Source organism: Globicephala melas, chromosome 14 (assembly GCF_963455315.2).
Source record: "Globicephala melas chromosome 14, mGloMel1.2, whole genome shotgun sequence".
In the NCBI taxonomy this organism is placed as follows: domain Eukaryota; kingdom Metazoa; phylum Chordata; class Mammalia; order Artiodactyla; family Delphinidae; genus Globicephala; species Globicephala melas.
This window is the reverse complement of record NC_083327.1, coordinates 53,310,459-53,335,334: the sequence shown is the minus strand read 5'-3', so window position 1 is coordinate 53,335,334 and position 24,876 is coordinate 53,310,459.

The following is a 24,876-nucleotide window of genomic DNA, read 5'->3' as shown; positions in this document are numbered from 1 at the left end:
CTGGAATTAATTGCGAAGTAAGTAGGGAGTAATTAAGGGCCAGGAGTGGGTAAGAGGAAATGTGAAGGTTCTATAAGCCCAACTAAACTATATAACAAGAAAGCTGATATTCTGAGGAAGATGCTTCCAAAACATGGCAATGTCACTTCGGCAGACTCAGGGAACTGGAATTCTTATGACAGCTGTGTGATCTATGCCATTTTGGTCCAAATGAATATAACAAGTACGTTCTGTTTGATTTCAGCATTTAAAATACACACCAATTCAAGGACTATGAGAAGGCCTGCGTTAGCAGGGAAAATGAGAGGATTTATCTTTTAACCGCTTTGAGTGGTCTTTTTTGCATAGCATTGTTCTGAGAAGAGCTCTGAAATGAGGAAGAATAAGATCAACTATATTAATTATAAGTGACAAACAGGAAAAGAGATATGGAGGTACAGTTAAATAATATTATTTCTGCTCTAGGTTTTGTAGATACCTCTTATCAAATTAAGAAATCTCCTTCAGTTACCTAATTTGCTAATTTTTAAAATTATGAATAGAGATTAAATTTTTTCAAACACTTTTTCTAAAGCTATTGAATGACTGTATTAATTTTCTCCTTTAAGATGTTAACGTGAATTACGTTGATTTTCTAATGTTAAGCCAACCTTGCAATCCTGGAATAAACTCACTTCGTTATGAAAAAAAAAGTAGAATTTTCATCATTTATTAAAATAAGTATATTTTGGGGGCTTCCCTGGTGGCGCAGTGGTTGAGGGTCCTCCTACCGATGCACGGGACACAGGTTCGTGCCCTGGTACGGGAAGGTCCCACATGCCGCGGAGCGGCTGGGCCTGTGAGCCATGGCCACTGAGCCTGCGCGTCCGGAGCCTGTGCTCCACAATGGGAGAGGCCACAGCAGTGAGAGGCCCGCATACCGCAAAAAAAAAAAAAAAAAAAAAAGTATATTTTGTTTATATATATATATTTATATAAAATTTAATATATATATATATTTACCAAATTTCCTCAGATGCCTTTTCTTAAAAAAAAATGTTTGTTTAGAGTGAATGGAAAGAGACATCCCTAGTTATTAATATTTTACAATAAACATTAAGAAATCCAGTTACCATAAAGATTCTATCAAAAAGCCAACAGGTTTAGACAACTAGACCTGCCCAACTTGCTTACTAATCCTTGGCTAAAACAGGTCTTGGTATAGCTGGAGACAAAGCTATAGTATATGATATTGTCATTAGTTGCTACATAGTGTACACAGTACATAATGTTGGCAGAAGCTTCAGGCAGAAACAATGAACCATAACTCACCTCCATCAACACCCAAGGAAATGAAATTTGGCCACCACAGGCAAGATGGGCTCTTGCCAGCCTACCATATTAAGCTGTAATTGACCTACGGAATCAAGATCTGTTAGGAGGGAACACATATGTATAAGTACAGACAGGATGATTTTATAAGCTTTCAACCTTGTCACTGCCCTCTAAGGTAAAATTCAGAGCTAAATGGACTGTATCCATCAGGACAGCCTGTGGTGGTAGGAAAAACTGAAAGAATATAATACTCACAGGCCTTCTAGTATATACAGTAACTTCTCTTCCTCAGTGGTTGTGAGAGAGAGCCATAGTCTAACAGCAGAAAATAAGGATCTGTTCTGGAATCCTTTCATCAAGCTGGCAAGCAGTGTGCCTCACAGATGGGGGCTTTGCCACTTCTCTCACACCTTTATGCAGTAGCAGCTGAGCTGATGCATTCTGCACCTGCCACAGCTTCTGGAGAAGTTTCTGAGGAAGACCAAAGAACAGTAAATTATAGCTGACTAACTAAAAGTACATGAAGACAACAATATCTTCAATGGGAAGAAAATAATATCCTATTGAAACTTTCTCTTTAACACATGGTTGTTTCTTCAATGCCTATAGTTTATAAAGAAAAATAATAAAAAGTCATAGTTTTCTTGAGCATGGAAACAAAGCTTAGCAATAGATGATTATTTTTGGTTTGCTTTTCTCTGTTGTTTTGACTGATTTTTTTGCTGTTATCTGTATGTATGTTTTGTGTTTTTTAATTGAAGTATAGTTGTTTACAATATTATATTCGTTTCAGGTGTACAATACAGTGATTCAACATTTTTATAGATTATACTCCATTTAAAGTTATTACAAAATAATGGCTATATTCCCTGTGCTGTACAATATACCTTAGTTGTTTATTTATTTTATACATAGTTTGTGTCTCTTAATTCCATACCCCTATCTCACCCCTCTCTCTTCCCTCTCCCAACTAGTAATCACTCACCTATATCTGTGACTCTGTTTCTGTATTGTTATACACATTCGTTTTATTTTTTAGATTCCACATATAAGTGATAACAGAGTATTTGTCTTTCCCTATCTTATTTCATTGAACAGAATACTCTCTAGGTCCACTCAAGTTGCTGCAAATGGCAGAATCTCATTCTTTTTATTAATATTTTTGCTTTACAGACTTAATCTAGAAAAATTAGAATGTATCAATGCGCTAAAAAAAAAACCTTATCTCACCATCCAGAGATAATTACCTTGTGTTAGACAACTTTGTAAACTTTTTATCTATGCAGAGATTTTTAAATGTATCATGCTGTACATAGTATATTGTAATATAATTTTAATATTTAGCAGTATACATCTACAGTAGCATTTTAATGGCTACTTCATATACCATCAGGTAGCATGTAATTTATTTAATTATTCACAGATAGACACTTAGATCATTTCCAATTATTTACTATTATTATGAGTAATACTGTAAAGTACATACAGCTTTGCACCATTTATCCTGTGGTGGAATTATTGAGTTAATAGGTATGTATATTTCAAGGTTTTTGAGATACAATAGTATAAGTTGGTTTTGAGGTAAGCCTTTCATTAACACCATATAAATTGCTTTTCACTGCCAAAGAGATGGATTGCTCTCAACCAGTGGTGACCAGGGTGGGCTGAGGTAATAAAACAGACTCTTAGTACACCTGGAAGGTCTCAGATAAAAGGCTACACCTTCACTAATATTTCTACTCACCCTTTTGGAATCTTTCTTATACTCTTAAAACAGTTATGGAAAATCCAAGTAGTCTTCCCTAACTTTGAAGATGGTGTGAAGGGTAAGTCTCAGCAGAACCAGCTAGATAATTTGCAAGACTCACTGCAAAATGAAAATGTAGAACCCTTTGTTCAAAAATTATTGACAATGTTAAGATGCAACAACAGAGCGTTAAACCAAGGCCAGGGCCCTTCTGAGCACAGGGCCCTGTGCAAGCGTACAACTCTCAGGTGCAGAAAATGGCCCTAGGCTCATGCTCACCCAGAAGTTACCTGCCATGATCACTTACTCGGTCATACACCACCAGTTTTCAGATCATCTGTTTTATTCCTCAGACATTCATGCCTGAAGAGCAGGCAGAATTCTTTATGCAATTGCTGATGTAACCATTTGTTACTTAATAATATGCGACTACACTTCCCTTACACTTCACATAGGGGAAAAAAGCCTTCATTCTATAAATGAATAATGTCCTCATCTGTCAGTGAACAGTTTAAATTTACAATAAATGCCCTTAACCCAGTAAAGATGAAGCTTCTATAAAAGTAACACTGAAACACAAACCTCATTCACTAATGCTATTTTTCCACACCCTGCAAATGTGTGTATGTTTGTAAGTATATATTTTAAATCAACAAACACAGTATACTTTAAAAAAAATAGTTTTTAATTTAAAAAGTCCTGGTCTGTGTATTCACATTGAATTAAAGAAATCAACACAAAGCTAAAGAAAATCAGGCAGTGGTCTGAAGTTTGGCAGCCAAGAGACATTTTATATTTAATGCCTTCTTTTTCTAGCGCTTTTGGCTTGGTTTCCATGGAAATGTATATTTGCTGCAAGCCAAGATTTTTTGTGGTCTTAACTACAGGAAAAAAGTAGGAATACATGTAGATAAATAGTCAAAAGAAATGTTGATTTGAAATATGGGTGAGGCACACTCAAGCCTTAGAAAGTGAATGAAATTCTGACTGGCCCATCAAGTTCCAAATACTCTTTGAGAGTAAAACAGTTTCTAAATATGGGTATATCAACCTATAAAAGACAGAATATACATTTATGTGAACAACAGTATGTTAAAACAGGCTTTAGGTGTAATCTTGGTCTTTGATTACTTATTTATTAAACAGACCTTTATTGGTTGCCTACTATATATCAGGTACCATGTTATGCACCGGGGTTACAGTGGAGTTTAGGTTAGTTCATTTCTGTGGCTGGCATAAAGGTTAATGAATGTTAACTTATTCAGCATTCAGCCAGCATTTATAGGGCATCATCTCTGTGAGGACTTGGGCAAAATACAAACATAAAAACAAATAAAGACTATTTTTATGGGGTATAAAATGCAACAGTGGAGGAGAAGGTAGAGCATTCATAATTACAATTTAATGCTATAGGACAAGACTCCATTGAATGGGCTATACATGTCCACAGTTATATTCCTTACAATTTAATGCAGAATATGAAAGAACTCTAAAATAGAGTAGGCAAAAAAAGAAATAACAGAGTCATGTGAGTAAGAAAATGAGAGAATGAAGAAGAGGACAAATAATTTAAGGAAAAAAAGATAAGTAAAGAGAGAATAGAAGAAAAAATTTCTAGAAGTGTAGAGAAGAAGAGGAATAAGGAGAAGAGGACCAAGATATAAATTATCATGAAAAATCAAAGAGACTGGGGTCAAACGCTTCAAGGAAGAGAGAAATAGAGAAAAATGGAAGTCTGTGAAATATCATTTGAAAAAAAAACAGGACAGTAGGCTTATTTTATAATTTCCTGGGTCCACTGTGGAATTGAAAGAATTAGAACCAATCCACAGGGAAAGACATCTGTGGAAAGGCTCTCTAGTTCTTGGAAGGCGATGGTCCCATATGGAGTATGTAGGATAACAGCACATAGAACAGGCAGCATGCAGAATGTACAATCTAAAGACTGCATTCCTTATAACTGCCAACTTTTTACACCTTTGTTTTACCTAAGGAAAATTATCCCAAAGAATAATTTAGAATAAAATCTATGTCAAATTTTTCCTATTAAGGTTTTCTTTTTATTAAGAGAAGCAAATTTGAAACATAATCTTCATTATTTAAAATCAATGGCCAGTATTCAACATTTTTATGATGAGCACTGTCATAGCTGTCCCAGATATAGAGAAGCATTTGTCCATGGACCAAGTAGTTACCAAGGAGATTGAATCAATAAATATATCATTTGTTACAGATGCCAAGATTTCTTATGGAATATGATATTGGCAGGCAGCTCATTTTGGATAGTTACTTGAGTTTTCATTTAAAACCATGTTAGCAGACAAATCCCCACAATCTCTGTCTAAACACTCCCTATTCTCAATGCTTTAAGAATATGTGTTTGCACCATTATCTAAAAACCACTGCCTCAATAGAGAGAACTACTCTCAGTCAGAAAAATCAGGACAAGCCAGTGATGAGTCAGTCTTTCTTTATTAATGTGTATCAGACCAGAATGGAGATTTAAACCCTGAAGAGTCATATTTTGTCACTACGTATGTTGCTTAGCAGTGAACTCGTAACTAGGTATAAACTCCAGAGATTAAAACATGGTGGTGGGTCTTTTTAATTTCTGACTTTTTGTATTTTAAAATAACATAATACTGCTGTTCTCTGGAGGAGAAGAAGGTAAACACTAAGGCCAGAGAATATTATGATAATTACAGTCTACCACTCGATGTGGTTCTCTTTCCTACTATATCAGCCACACACATACCCCTTCAACTACCACCACTGACACCATCAGGACTTTTTGCTAGTTTTAATTTCTCCTTGATTTACAGGAGATTAGCATCCCATAATATATATCCATAACAGTCACTGTTTTCACTGAAGTAAAGTTTTGTTCTGTGACAAACTAAATTCTGTAATTTAGAACACACTTTAAGAGCTCTGGATTAGTCTAACACATTTGGACTCTGAAAGTAACTTCAACTTGTTCCAACTTGGGAGAGAAGAAAATGTGAACATTGGGATGTGTATCTGATCTTTGACCAAAGCAAACATGATCCTTGAGGACATTCAAAGAGCAGTCTGTAGAGCCACAGGCCTGAGGATTGCAGAAAATAAATCACCCAGAGCATCTTTCATCTAAATACAGAACTGAAATGGAATGTTTGTCACCGAACATATATATATGGATGTTTCTACCACAGTGCTTTTCCTATAAAGGAACATGACATCGGGTGATTGTGACAGGATATTAGAAGTGCTCGGCCATCAAGTCCTTCGTTGGCTTTGTGCTCACATCTGTTATAGGAACTTTTCTCTGTTAAGCCATTTTTATTCCCAGCTGCACACCAATTATTTAATGGATGTTCACTTATATGAACATGCTATAGAAAACCATCCTTTGTTTCTCCTCCTAGAACTCAAAGTATTTTGGTTAAAGTCCTCCCAGTATTAGTGTCATTGGATCCAGAAACACAAATTCTTTAAACATGGGGAGAGGGGGCGTGAATTGGAGGGTGGACGTCGGGAAGAGGCTTCTTTCTTGGTAGTCTTAGTTACACATGTCAAGATTCTTGGAGGTTATGGTGCTTAAATTTTGGAAGGAAACACTGTGTGCTCTTCTCCTTCATGATGATGATTTGAAGAATTAACTGTAGAGATCCTTCACCCTGAATAATATCCCTAAGGTTTCTCAAAGAGAGAGAGCTTATGACAGCGAGTAGTTATTTTTTACCGTCTCTCTACCCATAATGCAGAAAGTTCTCACACTTGGTCTGCAAATTGCATTTGCTGAATTTCTGTGGCAGCCTGTCACACAAAGAAAGAAGGGGTTTTGTAAACTGAGATTAACTAAATAGTGTGGTCTAATCCTGCCTAGCTTGTGTTTATGCATGCTTCACTGTGGGATTTACAGCCTTAGCTCATAGAAAGACAGAATAAGCGTGGTGAACACAAAGAAACCAGGCTTTGTGTTTCTGGAATTAGGATCAGGTTCAGGTGGGAATCCATTGGAAGATTTATCTGAAAACAAGATACAGAAATAGAGAAAACTAGAAGAAATCAAACTTCTTCTTAGCTTTCATAAAGACCCACTTTAAATTATCTGAAAAAAGAAAGAGCAACAACCTTACATATGCTTACTATAAGAATGGACACACTGACAATTTTTTTTTTTTTTTTGATAGAGAGCAGTTCTCAGGCTCATTCTTTCCCTACAATGGTTTCCTCCCTTTCTGGTCCTAAGTTCCTGCAACCAGAAGCACCACCCCAGTGTTAGAGGTCTATTTTTTTCCTCTGCCATGCATCTGGAAGATTCTTGTACTTATAACCTATCAGACTTGTCAATGAAGAGATGGCAGTAATTGACAGAGGGCAGTGACTGTGTCCTGAAAGGTTAAGAGTAGAATGTAAGCTATGTCTAAAATGTTCCCACCAAGTCTATTCTGTCTTATTAAGCTGCTTCAAAGACTGCATTCATTCTTCTCCACTCAAGATCAAGTTGACTGATAAGGAGTTTTATTATTTCTTCTCACCTGGATAAGAAATAGTCTACTTGTTATGAGAGGCCCTTTTGTTAGACTGGTGTATGTCCTTTGTGTTCATGTTTTCCCTTAGTCCTTCATTGCCTTCTAGATTTTACAAGCTTGCACCTTGTGAGAGCTGAGGGCAGCTGGGGAGCAGGATTGTGATACCTCTAACCACACAAAAGTGATAGGATATGACACTCATAGGAAAGAAGTCAAAATAAGAAAATCTATATATTTGTGTCCTTATTGCATTCCTATTCATAAATGATCTTGTCGGTGATATAATAAAGCTGATTTATGTGGACGGAAAGGCAAAGGAGCAGGTGTGCTTTGTTTGATACAGTGAAAATAATGGATAAAATGATCTAAGGAACATGCAGAAATCTTTATGGATTGGACCAGTCATTAGAAATTGCACTAATAATCTCCCATAATGTGAAATACTATGTAGCCTTTAAAATGTGTGATGATCAAGGACATTTAACAAAATGGGAAAATGTTCCTGTTATATGCTTAAGTGAAAAATATAAATTAGAAAACAGTTTGTCAACCTCTGCATAAAACATGGCAGACTGAAAAATTCACTTATATTTGTTTCAACCTGAAATCCCATTCAAATTACAATAAAACTTTTTTCTAAGGTATAAATCCAAAAAGTTGTCTAGAGCATATTGGTAGTCCACTCTAGGTTCTAAAACCCATATTAATTACATTTGTTAATGTATCTGTAAATCAGTGAATGTCACAGGGTTGAGATGAATAAGGTAAGCTTTCAGGGAATATGCAAGAGGAACGAATTTTATGAAGAAATAATTGAATCGTCATATAAATGATCAGTGACGTGTATCATCAGTGAAATGGTAAGTAGCACAAAGGAAACAGTGACCACTCGACATTTCCACTGCTTGGAGAGGAAGGACCTAACATCAGGCACCAAAGCAAACAGAGAATAAAAAGCAGCTATGCACACTCTATGCCAAGTACTGTGCTTTTAGGTCCATCAACTCATTTGATGCCCCCAAAACCCTAAAGTGATGAAACTGAAGCAATGAAAATGTTAAATGATCTATCCATGGTCACAGAGCAAGTACGCATCAGAACTGAAATCTGAAGCCAGGCAGTGTTCACGTCTTTTAACTGCTACATACAACATACTGCCTCAACTATGCTAAGGTATTAGATATATGGAGACAGTGTGGTACACTGAGGAGAAAAGTGATTTGATGACTAGGTGGACCAGGGTTTGAATCCTGGCTACATTACTTATAACCTTGAGCTGTTCTGTTAAGCTCTCCAAGGAACTAATTTTAGTCCTCAATAAAATGGGACAATAGAAACTACTTAAAGAAAGCCACTGTAGGGTTTAGAAGCTATGTCCATCAAGTAACTAACACAAGACCTTGGCCAAGTGAAGACACTGATAAGCTACTCTGCAAGAAAAGCACTTGCTGCAACACAGTCCTAAATTGAGGAGTACTACAGAAATACAGATGAGGTTAAAAAGAGTGCCAGCTAGGGCTTCCCTGGTGGCACAGTGGTTGAGAGTCCGCCTGCTGATGCAGGGGGCACAGGTTCGTGCTCCGGTCTGGGAAGATCCCACATGCCGCGGAGCGGCTGGGCCTGTGAGCCATGGCCGCTGAGCCTGCGCGTCCGGAGCCTGTGCTCCGCAACGGGAGAGGCCACAACAGTGAGAGGCCCGTGGCCAGCTATCACACAAGATGCCAGGGTCCTCTAACAAAAGTGATTTAAAAGATAAAGTGCTGTGCAATCTGTAAAAACATAACACAGTTATCTACATCTCACTAATGACAAGAGTAAAAGATGTACATAAACACCAGAGATTAGAAATATATAAACAAACAATGAATGTTTTGAGGGACAAGAATTTGGGATTATTAATGTTAAATATTTTTTAAAATTTTTGGCCACACCTCACGGCATGCGGGATTTTAGTGCCCGGACCAGGGATCAAACCCGCACCCCCTGCAGTGAAAGCACGGAGTCTTAACCACTGGACTGCCAGGGAACTCCCAAGGATTATTAATGTTAAATTATTATACATGAACTTATCTTGCAAATCTATATAATATGCTATTATATTGCTAGGCCAGGGCTATCCCAACCCTGCTCAACCACAAAAAAAACTCAGAGAATCAATGTTAGGAACTACAGGCAAAGTAAAATCTGTTCTTACATTTATTGGCCATTTAAGGAATAGAAACCTCAGTACCTGATACAGGTACATGGGGCCTCATTTTCCTAGCCCTCAGGGAAATAACTAAGTAAAAATTTTCTCATTTTCTATAAAATTTTATTGGGAAGCATAAAAGAAGATTTGAATAAATAAAGCAATAGGATGTTCATAGATTTATTTTTTTAAAGAACTGTAAGATATTTTTGCCTGTCAAATTGACAAAGATTTTAAAGTGGCACCACCATCATCTTCTTTAGGATTTGAGGCACTCATAAACTTACCGATAAAAGAAAATTCAAAAGAAAACACAGGGACTTCCCTGGTGGTCCAGTGGGAAAGACTCCGTGCTCCCAATGCAGGGGGCCCAGGTTCGATCCCTGATGGGGGAATTAGATCCTGCATGCATGCCACAACTAAGAGTTCTCATGCCACAACGAAGCTCTACGTGCTGCAACTAAGACCCAGGGCAGCCAAAATAAATAAATACACAAATAAATAAATACTAAAAAGAAAAGAAAACACAAATGTATCTTTGTGAGCATTTGTAGACATGAAGTCAAACACAATGAAAAAGCTATATCATCAATGTTCCATTGTAGCGATGGATGTTCTGCTTAAGCTCTACTCAAGCTTCTTAAATTCAAGACCAATGATTTCTGATCCTTTTGTCCTGGTAAATCTCACAGCAGGAAACACTAACATTCATCATTGTAAAGTCATTCATCAAGTCATCATCACTGACTTGCAAATTACATTCAGAATTAGGGACATCTTTCTCGAAAAACTTCATTGCCTATTCGATGTGTCTCCCAAAATCTCTGAATGGGAAATGTTGACAGGGATTTTCCATGGTTATTTCTCCAATTTTCTCCTTCTACAAAGTAACACACACACACACACACACAGAGAGGGAACTCCGGAAAAGTAATTGGTTCTCATCAGAGCTGTAGACTGAGTGAGCTGAGTGGCCACAGGGTTTGCCTGCTGGTCAGCTTTACCACCCACTAGGCACTCCAAATCCATCATCACCAGGCAACTTTACACATCTTTTTCTTTTACTGATACATTTTGCTCCCTCCCCTGCAATGGCCTCCCCATTCTGTACTAAGTAACTCCTTTCTTTCAAGGATAAAGAGCCTATGTTTACTACGCAGGTTAAATTAAGAACTCATCCTGCCCTAATGTTTCCATTGCACTTATCACATTGTATTGTAAAAGTACTGGGCTGTCTCCCAAGTACATTATACGATCTTTAAAAGAAAGGAGTCTCAGTCGTCTTTGTATGTTCAGTATCTAGCAAAGTGCCTTAACTTGGCAAAGGCCCCAACTCTGGCTGTTCAGTGAGTAAGAGAATAAATGCCAGTAACAACACACATGGGAATACCATGAAGCCCCCAGGATCCCTGACATCATTTCTCAGATATCGTCCAGCTTTCCTCTTCATTCCCAAGGAGTGTCTTTCCTCAGTAAGGTCCATCTTTTCAAGTACCTCTCATTTCAAGAAAGTAATTTACATCTCAGGAGAAACTCCCATCCCTATGTTCCTCCCTGCAACCCTGTAGGATATATATAATTGTAAAGATGAAGCTGAAGCTCAGAAAACTTAAGCCATTTGTTTGTGTGATCAAAAAGCCACAACAGAGCCAGTAATATATACTAATAGAACCAGAACTCTTCTGTATACAAATCCAAAGCCACTCATACAAATCCAAAGCCACTCATGCTTTCTAGTATAGCTTGTTTCCAGGTGCACATTTATGGTTTTGTTCCAGAAATCCTCAATGTGTTTCTGTGGCATTACAGAATAAAAATACCCAGATGAAAAAGACTGACTTGGCCAAATCTGTGCAATTTTCTCTGCTTGATGTTTGGAAAATGCCAAGATAGGAAGTTGTTTAACCAATCATATATTATAATCATTAAAAATAAAATTAATATATTCTGAAAAGGGTAATTTGGTTCTCTGGGGCTGTATCTATTTACATATGCAAACTTAACATCACAAGAAGCTTTATTCATCTCTCAAACAAGAACAAAAATCCTCAAACCCTCAAGTTTCAAGTAACTCTATGCTATGGCTGTGAGATTTAAGAAGAGAGGCTACAGACAGATTCAGCTGTCAGGTTTGTAAACTTTTCCTACCATCTATTATTATTTTTAAGTCATTTTTGAAAATCGCTAAACTGATTTAACTTTCAAATCATTACATATTTTTTTTAATGAATTAGTGAAGCAAACGTGACATCCTGGTAAAATTTGGAGACTTTCTGGTTCGTAGTTTTCCTTAATCAATCAGCCTTGAATCTTAATTGAGAGACAAAATTTTATCCTCGGAATTCATTCCTTTTTTTTTTTTTTTTGCGGTACGCGAGCCTCTCACTGTTATGGCCTCTCCCGTTGCGGAGCACAGGCTCCAGACGCGCAGGCTCAGCAGCCATGGCCCACGGGCCCAGCCACTCCGCGGCGTGTGGGATCTTCCCGGACCAGGGCATGAACCCGTGTTCCGTGCATCGGCAGGCGGACTCTCAACCACTGCGCCAGAAGGGAAGCCCGGAATCCATTCTTGTTTCACTAATGAAGGTGCCTCTGACAGGCTACCAATCTCTAAGTACTCAACAAACTACCTTAGCCGTAAGTGTCTTATGCTCAGTTCACCTTGGCTAAGACTCTGATACTAATCAGAAGGAAGATTTTAGTTTACGATAAGATTGACAATTTAGTGAGCACCTACAATATGTGAAGCACCATCCTGAGCATCTTCTAAAGAAAACTTCATTAAACTCCACCACTGCCCATCGGACCCTGCATCATTATACATCAGGTAACTGAGCCCATAGAGGGTAAGCAACTAGTCTGCATTCAACTAACTGGTAAATAGAGAATCAGAACTCTGCTCTATCTGACCCCAGAGTACATCTCTTAACCCCTTCACCAAATCACCTTTTCAACCTTTTGGCACTCAAAGGCTCTTCTTTCAGTCTCTGTGTGAAAGAAAGCAGAAAGAACCAATCCCTAAATATTAATTAATTGATTGATTGATTGATTAAATGTAAAAATCTACAACTCCTATAACTTTTGTTTTTAATCAGAAGGACACAGTTGTTTCCTTTATTATTTTTTTTAACCTTTCAAATTAATTTCCTCCAGGGAGAACAGCTGGCTGATATGAATATAACAGCTAGATTTACTGAGAGCATTTGCTCAACTGTAGAATGTACCATTGATTCAATAAAAATGCCTTTGTGAGAAGATCAATCAGTTGTCAGATTTATTTTGAAATTGGTTGTAAGATAACACATGTGTTTGGGAATCAAGAAAATATGGTAAATAACGCTAGCTATCTGGTGGCTAACTGAACAAGTCTTCTGTTTGCAAACTGTCTACATGCTCCTTAAAGGCAAGAACTTTGTTTTACCCATTGTGAACTCTAAATACATAGATGTTGGATAAGTGCATGATGAATAAACATTTTCTAGAAAAAAGAATCACATAAATTGAATTGTTTTGAACAGAAATTTAAACCTATTTCACAAGAGCACCAAATTAATTCTAGTTGCTCCACAACCTTACCAACTTACAATTTGGGAATTGTAAAACTTTTTATTTTAGCCATTCTAGTGGGTACAAAATGATATCACATTGTGGTTTTAAAGTGCATTTCCTCATTACTAACAGTGTTGAACCATTTTTATATGTCTATTGGTCATTCTTATATCTTCTTTTGTGAAGTGCTCGTTCAAGACTTTTGCCTTTTTTTACTGAGTTGTCTATTTATTGTCAATTTGTAAGAAATCTTTAATTTGTAGGAAATCCTTATCTATTCTGGATGTGAGTCATTTGTCAAACGTATGGATTGTGATTATTTTGTTTACAGTCTGTGGTTTACTTATTTACTTTTTGGTTGGTGTCTTGATAAACTGATTGCTAATTTTGATGAAGTTTATTTTATAAATTTTTTTCTTCCATAATGTGTGCTTTATGTGTCCTAAGAAATCTTTGTTTACCTCAAGGTCAAAAAGATATTCTCCTGAGTTTTCTTCTAGATGTTTGACAGTTCTAGCTTTTACATGTAAGTCTATGATCCATCTCAAATTCATTCTTATTTATAGTGTGAGGCAGAGGCTGAGGCTTACAATTTTACACATGAATACCCAGTTGTTCCATCCCCATTTGTTGAAAAGATTTTCCTTTGCCCAGTGAATTCCTCACTGACTGGGTGCCTTGATGGAAAATCTATTGACTGTATTTGTGTGAGTCTATTTCTGAGCTCTATTCTGTTTTACTGATATATTTAATTTATTCTTCCACCAAGGCTTCAGTGTCTTGATTATCATAGCTTTATGATGTGTCTTGAAATCAGGTAGTGTAAATCTTTGTACTTCGTTCTCCAAGATTGTTTTGTCTATGCTAGATTCGTTTCATTTCCATATAGGTTTTAGAATTTGCCTACTTTTTCAAAAGTTTTAAAATTTATTATTTCTTTTAAAAAGTTTATTTGGACTGTGATTGAGATTGAGTTGACTCTGTAGATCAGTTTGGCGAAAATGGGCATCTTAACAATGTTGAGTCTAACAATCCACAAACACGGTATTTCTCTATTATTTTGGGTTTTCTTTCATTTCTTTTAGTAACACTTTATAACTTTCAAGGTAGGGTCTTGCACATTTTTCATTAGACTTATTCTCAGGTACTTTGTTTTGTTTTGTTTTGTTTGTTGCAAGTGAAAGTGGTATTGTTTTCCAAATTTTGTTTTCTAATTGTTTACTGCTAGTATATAACAATTCAGTTGATGTTTTTATATCAGTCTTATAGCCTCCAGTTTGGCTAAATTATCTTATTAGTTCTTGTAGTCTTTTTGTAAATTCCATAAGATTTTCTTTATACATGATTATATCATCTACAAATAAAGACAATCCTAATTCTCCCTTTCAAATCTGTATATATATTTTTTCTCTTTTCTTATTATACTGGTTAGGACTTTAGTTGAGTAGAAGTAACAAAAATAGATATCCTTGCCTATATCTCAATCTTAGGCAGAAGTATTTAGTATTTCACCATTATATAAAATATTAACTATAGGCTTTTTTATAGATGCCTTTAGCAGGCTAATAAAGTTTCATTTTTGTCTTAATTTGCAGAGTATTTTTTATCTAAAAAGGGCGTTGACTTTATAATTAGATGTGTATTTCTTCTTTTATCCCTGAAATTCAAAATTCAGGGTTATTTTTCATTAATTTTATCCAGCAGTCTACGAGTTCTTGTGATCAGAAAACGAAAGATCATGAGGGATTCATTCAAAGAGCCAAATGCAGAATTTGGAACTGTTTCAAAAAATATAACATCAAGGAAAAAAGTGATTAGACATTACAAAGGTCTATGGGGAATATTTAACAAAATTCCTACAACATACTTGAAAGACTCCTAGGTAGTAAGAAGATAATTCTGCTATATACTAGGGTAAGATTTCTAAGTTAATATAATTAAAATAGCCATTATGCTAGGTAATATTTAATTGTAATTTGTCAATGTTCAAGTCTACATTTTGCAGACACCTGAAAAATGCAATGAAATTTTTTTTTTTTACCTAACCTCTGAAGCCTCAGTTTCCTCCCCTGTGAAATGTGAATGATGATCCCATCTCCCAGGGTTGCTGTAACGAACACCCAGTCTAGTGCCTAGCAAATGAGGATGGCTATTAATCCACCACTATTATTATTCTCAGCCTGTGAGGATGGAAGGTGGGGGTCCTGTCCTGAGATTAGCTGGACACAGTCCCAGTCCTGGAGCTTGACCTGTCAAAGAGCAAAGGTCTCCACCACCCACTCCATCCGCCCCCCGACATAAAATACATAAAGCAATAGGCGTTTGCTCAGCTAGCAGACCCTGGGGCAGGAGGAGAGAAGAAGCAATGCCTGTAAACCCCATAGGAACATTCTACCCAGTGGCCATCTTGAGAGAGAATGAAATAGGAGGTTCTTGCTGGGGTCCCTTACCTGGGTTCTCAGTTATGAGGGTAATGGAGGTAGGATGTGACCACCTGGCACCTAGCCAGCTGCAGAGCCCTCCCCAGGGCTCCAGGGGCCCCCGGGCTGAGCAGGACAGACCACATCTCTCCTTGCCCCACCCCACCCACTCTTAGCCCTCCATGGGGGTGGCCACTTTCACAAAGCATTCCCCTCCATCCTTTCCCCTTACCAATTGCTCCTCTGTCCTTTCCAGTGGTCCCCTTCACCCTCTAAACCCAATTCCAGCAGCTGTGAAAGTTAACAAACCCTTTCACCCAAATTAATTGATTTTATTTGAATTTTACATCCACTCAGCGAGACAGTCAGGAGCAGATAAGAAACTGAGGCTTAGAGAGAGGAAGTGACCAGATGAAGTCACACAACATAACAGATGCTTCCTAGTCGCAATGAAAATATTACATTGCTTTCTTTTCCAAAATCATTATTTGGTATAGCTTTTTAATTTAATATCCTACTTCTTGCACCATAATACATTCTAGGAATTCATTTAAACTGTTTTATTTTTTAACTTGAGAAAACCATAATTCAAAAAGAGACAAGTACCACAATGTTCACTGCAGCACTAGTTACAATAGCCAGGACATGGAAGCAACCTACATGCCCATCGACAGATGAATGGATAAAGAAGATGTGGCACATATATACAACGGAATATTACTCGGCCATAAAAAGAAATGAAATTGAGTTATTTGTAGTGAGGTGGATGGACCTAGAGTCTGTCATACAGAGTGAAGTAAGTCAGAAAGAGAAAAACAAATACCGTATTCTAACACATATATATGGAATCTTAAAAAAAAAAAAAACAACTGGTTGTTTTTGAAGTTTCATTTAGATATTCTTGTAGATCCCAAAGAAATGTATTTTTGCAATTTAATGAAGAAAATCCTGCTGTATGCTTAACTTAGATGAAATGAAATAAAGATATAGTTATCCTGGGCCCAGGATACATGTGTCTAACCAAAATAAATGGAGATGCTCTGTCCTCTGTCTTATAAACCAGTAAGCTGCCTGTGTCATGTTTTCTGGCAAGCCATGGAAGGCCTCATTACCTCACAAAAAGCAAAACAAACAAAGAAAAAACCAACAGGACCCAAAGTCTCACAATTGAAGTTAATCTTTGGGATTACAGCATCTCCTTCAGAAGACTCTTTTAAAATGCACATGCCAATATGGAGGGCTAACTAAACCCTAAAGCAATTACCTTAAATTATGGTTCCATTTATTAAATCAGCAAGTGTTACCCTGGGAAGCAGAAAGGAAGAGAATAGAAGAACATCAGATAGGAAAATTAAGTATTAATGAATAGGAGAATTTTTTTAAATTAGAAAAGCATATCATTAAGAGAATACAAGTGACTCTCAGAATAAACAGGCTCAGCAGACTTGCAATATTTATTTTTAGGTGGCTGTTGAGAGCAGCCTGGGGCTAGGACATGCAGAGGAGGGCTGGCTCCTCACCAGATCATTGCTCACCATTCCAGAAGGTGAAGGGTCTCCAAAAAGGAGAGTAAAGAACACCAAGGGGAGATTAGGGATGGCATCCTGAGGAAGACTGAAAGAGTAAGATAAACTTTGCTGACCTTAACAGCTTAGCTAAGCCAGTCCTACTGACTTTACTCCTCACTTAGAAATAAATCATATTACCAAATAAATATTTCAAAGCAAATCTAAGTTATCTGCAGAACATTCTGAATAGAGAAAGGTGACTTATTTCCAGGGACTGTCCCAAGATACTTCCCCTACTGACCTACTACGTTTTCTCCTCCTTCTTGACCTTCAACAACTACAATTAGAATCATTCCCTTGAATTAGACCAATTTTCCTCAAACTTCAGTGGGCCATGAAGAAAGAGATAATTTCAAGGATTCCAATGTTGATACTAGATATACTTAGTGTGTTTTATGTGCGAACATAAAACCAGATATAAATATTTTATATTTATAACTCTTAAACTTTAAAGTATAAAGTCAATTTAAACTATGAAGCCAAATACAACTTACATTAAGTTAAATGAAATAATAAGACAATGAAAATCAAATTTGCAACCTTAATTTAAAGGTTTAAAGGTTTAATTTAAAGGGATGGACACTAGTTGCTAGTCAAACATTGATATACATTTATTCCTATGGCATCAGTTCTTTTGAGTCCAGCATGCCTGAAGTCTAGGGCACTGAATGGTGGCTCCATTTCTCCATCACTGGTCTCTACATGAAGGACTGTGAAATCGTCTATAGGAAATACGTATCACAATCAATAATCTGAGATAGACAATAAATTAAAATTTTAATTTCTATATCTCAAATTACTTTCTGAGTGTAAGAAGCCCATTCCACCAGGCTAGCAGCACAAATAAAACCTCAAACTTCCAGATCATCACCCCCTGGAATAGTGCCACAGGGTGTTTTGTTGTGCAAATGCATCAGGGAGGTAGGGAGATGGACCCAGCTCTGGAACATCAGTCCTCACAGATTGTCACTGGAAACTCCGTCACTCCTTTTTTTTTTTTTTTTTTTGCGGTACACGGGCCTCTCACTGTTGTGGCCTCTCCCGTCACGGAGCACAGGCTCCGGACGCGCAGGCCCAGTGGCCATGGCTCACGGGCCCAGCCGCTCCGCGGCATATGGGATCCTCCCGGACCGGGGCACAAATCCGTGTCCTCTGCATCGGCAGGCGGACTCAACCACTGCGCCACCAGGGAAGCCCCCGGTCACTCCTTTCTGCTTGGTCCTAAACAAGCTACCGTCCCTGTGCCAAGCTTTCGGGCAAGAAATTCTTTTCTGACGTTACATATGGTCTGGCTTCACCCTACTAACTATGCAGCCTCTCCTCTTGGGGAAAAACTTCTGCTCCATAGCAACACTACAGGAAAGCCAGGTACAGGTTCCCCTAGTTCCTAGAATCCACGTATCCTACTGAATCCTCCTGCAATACTCACAGGGTCTATGCTCTTTCCTAGATGCCTTCCTCCAATTCAGAGAACCAGAGAAGGTCTGAATTCTGAGCCGGAGGGAGAACTGAGAGAAAGATACACAGAGAGAGAGAGGTCAGCCTCGACCACATTCCATCTCCACCCAGTTGGCTTGCCACCGAGCTTTAGGTGCTTCCTCTTCAAAATGAATAACAAATGAGATGACGTATGTAATGATTCTGGCACAGTGTAGCAGTTAAAAAAACTATCATTACTATTGTTATTCTACTCTGGACTTCAGAGTAAGAACATTGTCTCCTAAGCTGCAGTGAGCAACATTCATTAAGCTGTGCAGAATTAGCCAGATCCACAGCAGCTACACAGTGGATACTTAATGTTCTCCTCGCCTTCAAGTACTCTGGTGAAGGAAGAACTCTAGACTATCTAAACTACAGTTGTAGTTTAGAGGGGTGTAGAAAGAAGTAGAAATCAAAATTCCTTGGTTCTTGACCCAGTTTGCACTATGTATTTGCTGTGGTTCATAAATTAATCACTTGACTGCTCTGAGTCTCAGATAACTCCTCTTTAAGGCAGAGATAATGTTTTCTATTTCACCTACCTCAAGGATTACTATAATGTCAAATAAGGTGTGTCGGGGCACTCAAAAACATAAGAAATCAGTAGTGATTTTGAAAATCAAAGTGATATCTTGTCCAATTCCCTTATTTTACAGAGGACAAGACAGAATCTCAGAGAGATGGAACTTGAACTGAGGATTAAAGATGCCTCTCCCAGGGTGTGGGCATCAACCATCCCCCAACCTCTCTCTCTCTCTCTCTCTCTTTCTCTCTCTCTCTCTCCCCTCTCCCCCTCATTAAACAGACAAAGCACCAAGTAAACAGTAAAAATTAATCTAGATTTCTTGTTTAAAATGCCAAGGTGATTGAGTAGGACAGTAATCAGAGTTTACAGTCAGGGAAGGTTTCATAAAGATGAGTTCCCACAGCAGGTGCCCCTGCAGTTCACAGGATCTCCTTTCAATCCCCTGTCCATGGCCATTGTTTATGAGCACAGCAATAAACTCCCCCAGCACTTAGCACTCCCTGGGACCTCTTTAAAGGGCTCCCAGCTCTCCTACTATGTCCAAGAAGGCTAATTAGTAAGCCCATCTCAGCTCCTTTACTGGAAACTTACAGAGAGCTGCATACTTTGTGGACCCATCAGTCGTTTCCTACTTTTCATGAGGTGGCTTATTTTGGTCAATGCGACACCCTGACACCTCAGCCCACTCATGAAAACTCTCACCCTGGCTCCTTTGGGCCTTGTTTACAGGAGGAAGTTTTACTCTCAGTACTTTTGATTTGGAGCACTATTTGGAAAGACTCAGCTCATAAAGTCTTAACAGTTCCTTTGTTGGCCTTATCATGACCTGAACATATTGTTAACAAAGCACCCTGTTAATGTTTTGACCACAAGAACTAATGTGTTTGGGGCTGATGGTGTTGCCAAAGTGGAGCTTGCTCCTAAAAAGGGAAAGTTTTAATTCTATTTTCAAAATAAGTCATCTCACCGCTGCTATATTAGGAAATGCCATCAATCAGTCCAAGAAGCCTGCAGTTTGGGGGTGAGTGGTGTTGGGGGAGGAATGCGTGAATTCTCTTGTTGTTAAGTCTTCCCAGTGTCACCAACCTCATCACCCTGCAGGGAGGTAGGTGAAGTGCAACAACCCCAGTTTTAAAATGGGCTTTTTAATTACAGAATACATAAAGGCATTCTCAGTGTGTGCAGCCAGGCTGATCCTCAGTGACTGGGCAGAGACTGTAAAATAATAAAGGTGATCTGAGGGTCGCAAGACACAGACAATGATTCGATTCATTTCCTGAACAGGCACTCTCAGCTCAGGACGTGCCCTGAACACTAAGAGTCATAAAAATGATTCCTCTAAGAGTGAATGTACAAAGCTGTCTGCCTACCTGCACCAGGAGTGAAAGCAGAGATCTCACATCAGGAGGAAGGGAAGGAGTTGAAATCCTCAGAAGAGGAGCCATATTACAGGGCAAGGGGCTCAAGCAGGCATGCTGTCTCAAGCACATACCACAGGAGAAAATGACGTAGAGTGCTCCCAAAAGAGACTGCTGGAGACATCAACAATCAAGTCCCATTAGCCCATGTGCAAGGTAAAGCAATTCTGTTCCAGATCCCCCTGAGTGGTAGGGGGAGTCCAAATTCTCTGAAGGAAAAGACCACCAAAAAGTGGGGAAAGAAGAAATGTTGCCCCAAACAGCAAGGCTCTGGGCATAGATTAACTTCCTTAACACTTCTGCTCTGTTGGGATTTGCAGATCATCTAAGGATACCCTTGCCTTACTAAACAATACCTCTTCCTTCCCCAAAAGCTTTCGCTCGATCCTGTAAAATCATATTCTTTCCCTCTCTTTTGTAGAAACTTTTTCAACCCCCATTCTGCTTTGATGAATCTGTGCATTCTAGAGTTTATGTCAGTATGTAACACTTCAGTCTATAAAGTTATAAAACGTTCATGTTTTACATGCCTTATTTATGAGTTGGTTGTCCCTTCCTTATCTCCATCAGTTTGTAAATTCACTGATAGTAGAAACTGTCTACAATTTCTTCTAAATTTTCCTCCTTACCCCAAGGAGTCTGCTCTTAAAGTGTCTGTTGTCCAACAGGATGACTTGCTATGTTTTCGGTGGATCTTATTTCTTACCTCTAAGTGTTGACAAAAAGTCATTAAAATGAAGGAATCAGTGAAGAAAAGAAAATAATAGTAGTGAGAACCCTGGCTCAGTAAGCTGTCTCAGTTGCCTCAGTTCTCCTGAAAACAGGCCAGATCGCAGAATACTCTCAACTCACAGGATACTGACATTAACCAGTCTTGGGAAATACTCCCTGCCCCACTCCCAGGGCCAGCATGGCTGACAATCTTTTCTATTAGTTACCACAATCACAATCTCATGGGAACAATGGTACCCTTCTCTTATAGGTCAGAGTTCACCTTGGTCAATTTACATTCCTGAACCTTTTAAGATTAAGTCTTCTTGCTCCATGGTCCAACCCACAAAACACTTTGATAGGTAGGAATCTGTATTAAGGTGAAAATAGTTGGTAATGACCTGAGCATGACCCAAGATGCCTAAATTGAAGAGAAATTTCCCCATCACTGGAAGTAATCAAACAGAATTTGGGTGATAATATTTAGCGAAGTAATTGTCATGGGAATTAAAAAACAGGGACAGGAGTGAGCCTACAGGTCATCACATGCATTTCCAACTATTAGGGCTCTGGATTATGAACCTTTCTAACAGAAAGAAGATAGAGGATTTAGGTGAGACATTTCTACCAGCTCAGGTATTAAGCCAGAAGGAAATGTCATCCATATACAAAACTTAAATTCAAAGTAGTAGTTCAAAGAAGGAATTGAGGATGAAAATACTTCTATTGTTAATCTTACAGAAGAGATTCAAAAAATAATCTACGGCAAAATTCCAGTAACATCAAGCAATAAAAGAGATTTATGTCTTGAGCCAGAACTAATCAGTAAAATATTCCTTTAAAAAAAACTCACCTTTCTAAATGTGCGTCCTATTTATGGAACAATGAGCAGTTTAAATCTTGAGAAAATTGTGTTCTTGTAAATTCTTATTACGTAAATAATGAACATAAAGTAAAATATAATTTGTTTAAAATTTTCCAAACAAAAGATTTTATTGCATAGGGAATGCCCTTTGCCCTTTAAACTATTAAATTAAATTTTGTAAGTAGTTGGGTTTTGTCATTCAAGCCTTGTTTCTGTTACATGAAAAGACAATGGGATATAGCTTTAACAGTCAGATTAAGACAAGCAATTTCCATAATTTATTAACCATATAACTCTGTGGCCAAGTGACTGAAGATTCAGCACCTGTCTCAGACTCATATCACTACATGCATATGCAATTGTTGAAGAGAAATAAACAACTACTCATTAATTTTACAATTGTTTGAAAGCATATGTATCCTTCTTGCTTCTACATGTTATAGCTCTGCACTAAACTTGTTCCATTCTCTAAATTAATCAATTTAAGAACTAACATTTTAGGAAATATTTTGTTTATAAACCTAACACTAAAGTTCCCATGCCAGTGTTTCTTTGCTGTAAACATGATAAACTATCCAATGAGTGAAGGTAATATCAGGTTTACCTAGCTAATGGCAACAATTACTATGGTTTGGGTTTCAGGGAAAAGTTACGTACTAATCGTACACAGTATCTAGCTCTCAGGTGCACATTTCATTTTGAAAGGCATAAAATATAGTAGTATATATTTAAAATTTTTAAATACATATTCACAATAGGTAATCTGTGCAGATTATCTAAGATAACCAAATAAAATATTTCTCAAAATATGATTTCATAGGTCAAAGATCAAGAAATACAATCACTGATGTTTTTTCTAATAAAGTTGTATTTTATCTTATTTCTTTCATTCCAAACTACCTTTAATCACTTTATCACACAGTATATTCTATTTGAACAAAGCAGGTTTGAATTTTTAGTATTGATTCAAGCATGTTGGTTCTTACTTTTACAAAGTTTATAAAAATTCTGTTGCCCTTTCTGGTATCAAAAATCGTTTTGACAAAATTCTATCATTTACAAAAATTATCTATAACTGAAAAGAAACTCAGAAAAGCATGAGTCTTAATTTGTTTGATTTTTAAAGTTTTTTTCCTTAATTATTACAGATCAATAAATTAAAATGTGTTCATATTTTCAAACGTTTAGATTTCATGGTATTTCAGAAACAAGAAATTTTAAATTCATTTTCACCTGTTTGAGTGCTAAATGAATATCTTTGAAAAGAGAACTATGTTCTTCATTTTTATTTGTGAATTGTCTTAGTTAATCTTTGCTGTTTGTTTAGTCTTAAAAAGAAACCTTAAATTAGAAATCTGGCATTTAATCTTTCAGATGTGTCATCTGGAGATACCTATGCTGGTTAATATTGTTTACTAGAACTGTCCTGTTTTGAGGGGTTTTTTTTCATGTTAAGTTTGTCTTTGGAAAAATGAGAGATTAAAAAGCATATTGTGAGAATGAATAGCCAGCAAAGTAGGAAGAAACCAGGCAGTTTTGTTGATCTGGAAGCCAACAAGAACGTGTTTCTAAAAAGAAGACATGATCCACATTGTAACATGCCATTGATTCGCTATAGTAAGAGTATTCTGATTGATTCAAATTAGTTTAAGCAAAGCCTATGTGTATACACATTCTCTTTCAAGCTCCACTTAAATAACAATAAAGAAATAAAAAGAGAACTGAAGCCACTAAAACATAGAGAATGGAAGAAGAGACCACAGCAGGTGAGCAATATCAACAAAATGTTGGAAGATGGAAAGCTGATGGATGAACAGTGACTGACTTAGCTGAGAGGAGAGAGCCCCAAGTTTACAGGGGGAAGGCAGTCCACAAGAAGCAACATGATTCCTACTGCAGTACTTAGAAAGGATCAGGTACTAGAGGAGTTCCTCTGGAGGGTCGGGGAGCTGAAGACAAAGTAACTGGGTGAAAATTTGTATAAGGTAAAGATAGATGCCCCAAATAACTTCCCAATCCCATACACCTTGAGAATGCCCCTCCCACACTCTAGTACAAAATAAGAGGAAAGAGTAAAGAGAATTCTCTAGAGAGTTCGTAACAGAGAAGTTTAGTAGATTTGCCAGGCAGAGCTGAAATTGGAGCTGAGATTCCAGACTAAAAACTTAGAATATTACATTACAATGTTTATCCTAACAGCGGGACTCCCAGCTCTTTCTGCCATTAGGTCCTAGAAAGCTGCTACCCAGGTTTATGCTCTCCGAGCAGGAGAAAGGAGGAAACCACCTCGGGCCAAAAGACTTACAGACACCAAAGAAACAGCTGGTTCCCTGGTTTCTACCTGGTGACCCTAAGGACACATGTGCCATGCATACTTAAGCTTCCCATCAATTCAGCTTTCAATTAAGATCAGACAGAAGGTAGCATGAAAGTCAAAATCCAAAATGAATAAGCAGAATAAAGATAACTTAGGAGAAAGAGATATGCTGCATGGAGAAGAGAAGATGGAGTTAAGTGGGCAGGATGCTTACTACAGAGTATCCTTGGAAGGGACGAAAGCAAGAGTGGGCAGAG